Below are 4,243 nucleotides of genomic sequence, written 5' to 3'. Positions count from 1 at the left end.
AACCTCTCAGTTCATGTTGATGTGAAAGTCTCTTTGGTGTCTCAGTATTGTCCGGTTCTAGTGCAACAGCACTGTTCTGTATATTTACCAAATCAAACCATTTTTTAAATCTGGATGTTAAACTTTGTGCTGAACCTTTATATTTAGAAAAATTTTGATTACTGTCAAAGAAAATTCTGTTTTTGGGACTGACACCCTGCGTCCCTTGCTTCCGGGGACCAGGCGGTGATTGAGAAAGAGCTCTGTTGGATTTTGCTGGCATGCTGCAGGCTGTGTTGAGTCGCAGCTCGCAGAGGTTAATTTAACTGCTGTTTCCTGGGTTAAAACCATCAGTGGGTGATAGGACGGCAAGGGTCAACTGCTTGTGGCACTTCCCAACGATACCCGACTGATATGCGCTTGGGTCCTGTTCAGGTGCTGCTTAGAACAGTCCAGCAACCCTAAAGGCTCAGTTGACCTTCTTTGATAGTCAGATACACATTTCTCTTATCAGCTTTTTGTAACTATGCAGCTTATGTTTAGCCATATTTTGTGATAAATGCAATAAGATGAATCAGTGTGTTAAACATTTTGCATACACCCACCATCACTGATTGTCATTAAATGTAAGTTTTTCAGAATTCAATGTAGATATACAAAGTATACACACCCTGTTCAGGCATATTTACTTTTGTGTACCATATCCTGCTGAATGACTCAATTGCATACAAGGTGATCCTTGTTGATATGAGGTTAAGTTGAAGAATTTGGAGCTTGTCCTTCATACTCAACTCTATGTTTGGTAATTTTTACGTTTTTAAATTTCCCAATATATTTTTTCTCTTTAGAGCCAAAGAGCTCAGTCTTGGTCTCCTCATAAATTACCACATAGGTATGAATTTAAAATGAGTTCAAAGGTGTTGATTTTAAAGGAGACACCTTTTTCTTGTTTCAAACCTCTCAGTTCATGTTGATGTGAAAGTCTCTTTGGTGTCTCAGTATTGTCCGGTTTAGGATTGGTTTGAGCCTTGGTGGTTTGGTACATGACTTTGGATAACCTGACAAATTTATATTCATCTGAGCATCACAGCTTGAGTGAGATGATTGAAACAAGATAATGATCTTAAACTTATCGAAACTTTTTTTTTTAAAGAATAAAGCAGGCTAACATTAAGCTTCTAGGAAGACCCTCACCTCAACGCTACTGAATATTTATGGAGCGTGTTTAAATGTTGTCCAGGTGTCATTAAACCAACCATTAAATTTAGGATTGCGCTATCAAATAAACCAGATGATGAATCAGGGATTGTACTTGTAACATATTTTAAGGTTTTCATTCCTCTGACTGACCAAAGTCATGGTGCAGTCTGCGGACGCAGAGCGTATTTCTGCTTTGCTCAGAGCAAAAATATGACCACAGGCTGGCAAACAGTATGTCAGTTTGTGCAGCATGTAGGAGACTGACGAGGGGGCTTACCCTTACAGAAAGCCGGCTGTTGTCCTAAAAGTGCAACACTCTGCCGCATCGCCAGAGGGAAGAAAATCAGGGACAGCAAAGGACAATGGAGCGCACGGTTAATGTCCATCCCTGTTTAACAAACAAACAACTATCCATTGTTCTCACAAAAAAAATAATATATTTTTGCATCTGTGAAGACTTTGAGAAGGTTTTGTTTTGGGGCTGAGTACTTCTTCACATTAGATTATGTCTTCGCTTGAATGGTGGATCTTTGCTGAGGCATTTCAAACAGTGGATTAGATATAATTGAGAGAAATTAAACTAATCTGTGAGCAGTTGAGCCTTTAATGCCACATTGCGCACTAAAATGATTTTTGTTATCTAGGAGCAATTGAAATTTGAAGATGTTAGTAATGCTCATTAAGGCATTGAGTAAACCATGTAGCAGTAAAATCCCCCAGTTTAGTAAACAGTGAATGCCATTAAAGTATATAAACTTTGGGCCTGCACAGGAGCATAACAAATGCATGTAGACGTCACACATGTCGGTTTTAAATCTTGAACATACTTCTTACCCTCCTGGTCATCCTGTACATATGTCAGGGACAGCAGCCTCCTGCCAGAGTCTCATACCAGGCCTGATCTTTGTGAATCACAATCACACATGAATGGACATTTGTGCACTCTAACACAACACAGTTGCGCAGCAAAGTGCGCTCAGTGCCTGGTGATAATTTCCAGAGATAGACATGGAAGAGTGGAAGATGGATTTGCTTCATTGCCCAACAGAAATAATACATCAGATAACCCACCATAAAGAGCGAGAAGACATGATAGACTCGCCAGAATTATGTCTATTTGCTCAATACAACAATGACAGAAAGAATACACCAAAGATTCATTTATTGATGTCTTGAATATCAGAAGTTTACATACAGAATGATTTCTACAGGTTGTAAGTTCATTTCCAGCTTCCTGTCACATCTTCTTTGACACGATGGGAAAGTGAAAAGAAAGTAAGAGAGTTCAAGAGTCTGGTTCATTCTTGGGAACAATTTGCAGATGCTTGAAGGTGTGCCATTCATCTGTTCAAATAATTATATGCAAGTATAGACATGTCCAATCGTCATGCTGCTCAGGAAGGAGACAAATTCTGTGTCCCAGAGATGAACAAGTTTTGGTTGGAAGTGTGCAAATCAATCTGCTGGATTGATAACGAACACAAGTCATAAAGTAATTCCACTAAATACTATGTAAATGTATGTAAGCTTCTGAAACTGAGGAAAGTTTCAAGACACCCTCTTTTTTATTTTGTATTATATTATGCAATAATATCACAGCTGACCATGAGGTCACACAGTTTGACTTGAAACTCTTGGAACAGAACTGGCTTGCACAGCTCTTTGCATGTGTCTAAATGAAACTGTCAACATGGCAGTGACACTGACGTAAGATCTCGGCCATCACGCAACACCCATTCTTCCTGGTTTCCTGACATTCACTGATGTGTCTTTAGTCACACCTGACCCCAGCTTCTGTGTCCGATGATCCAGCAGGATGCCATAACGTAACACGTAGAGGTGCGACATTCCCAGCATATGTCAAGAGTCCGACATGTCACATGTGTCATGACGCCAACATTCACCCCTCCACCGCCTCACTATATGTCATATACTCCCATTATTTAGCATTTTAAACAGGTGTCTGTTTTTGTGTGTGCTGTTGGATTAACACAGCTCTCACGTGTCTTGAGTAGATCTATGTTTGCTTTCTTTGACAAGTGGTCCTGTGTGTTATGCGCTGGCCCGCGTATTGTCGCGGGCCAGTGACAGCTGAGGACGAGGACTGTATTTGTGGAAGAACAGCATGGCTGTAGAGAGGAGCGGAGATCCTGAGGGAGGCCTAATGGTTCCACTCCTTCCTGCACAGAGATAAAGACTCATAATAAGCGTGTATGCTCACCATCTGGCCCTGTGCATGTGGCCCTTATGGAGGCGAAAGCAGCACAATCTGTAAACGATCAGGAGCCATGGCGCTCCCCCCAGAGAGGCCGCCATGCAATCAAGGTGACAGATGGCGGCACCACTGCTGTGGCCTCATGGAGGAGATCAAAATCACCTTCAATAAACTCTGACTGGAATGGGCACAGGACCCTCAAAAAGTCAGTTTGTCAGTCAAACTGAGGCAGCTTGCTGAAACAGGGGGGAACACACAGCGGTCCGTCCATCCGCCGCCTGATTTCCATATTTTCCATCTGACTGCGCCTGAACTGTGATCTTTCTCCAGTTGTCCTCTCGACTCGTGCCTGCCTGGGCAAGCTGGCTGCCAGGACGGGCAATGCTGCTGGGGGAAAATTGAGAACATGATGCTGCTAATGTGGGGCAAAATTAGTGGATGGTGGAGAAAAGACATTAAATCAGCTACTGGTTAGCAGTTTTTGATGTGACAGGAACCCAAATGATTTGGCTCTCTGTTTATTTCATTACACATTTACATAACTACATACAACCTCACAAAACCCTCACATCCTGTATATAACATCATTTCCTTTCAATAGTACAATGTATGACAATGAAACGGCAGCAGCATTCGAGGAAAGTTTGTCTTGATTTTCCTGCCTTTGATGGATTTTTTCATTTAACATCTGATAGAGCAGCATGGTCCAGCCTCCGCACCGTCTCTGTCTGAGTGTTTGTGTCCTGAGCATGGAGACACAAATGCTTGGGAACGCTATTTCACACATCCCCTTCATCTGATGCGCAGCTTCTGTCAGTGATGTGAGAAAAACAGCCTGACTCTCCAAGC

This window comes from Poeciliopsis prolifica, unplaced genomic scaffold (assembly GCF_027474105.1).
Source record: "Poeciliopsis prolifica strain line A6 unplaced genomic scaffold, Auburn_PproV2 SCAFFOLD012, whole genome shotgun sequence".
In the NCBI taxonomy this organism is placed as follows: domain Eukaryota; kingdom Metazoa; phylum Chordata; class Actinopteri; order Cyprinodontiformes; family Poeciliidae; genus Poeciliopsis; species Poeciliopsis prolifica.
Note: the sequence above shows the minus strand (reverse complement) of the source record.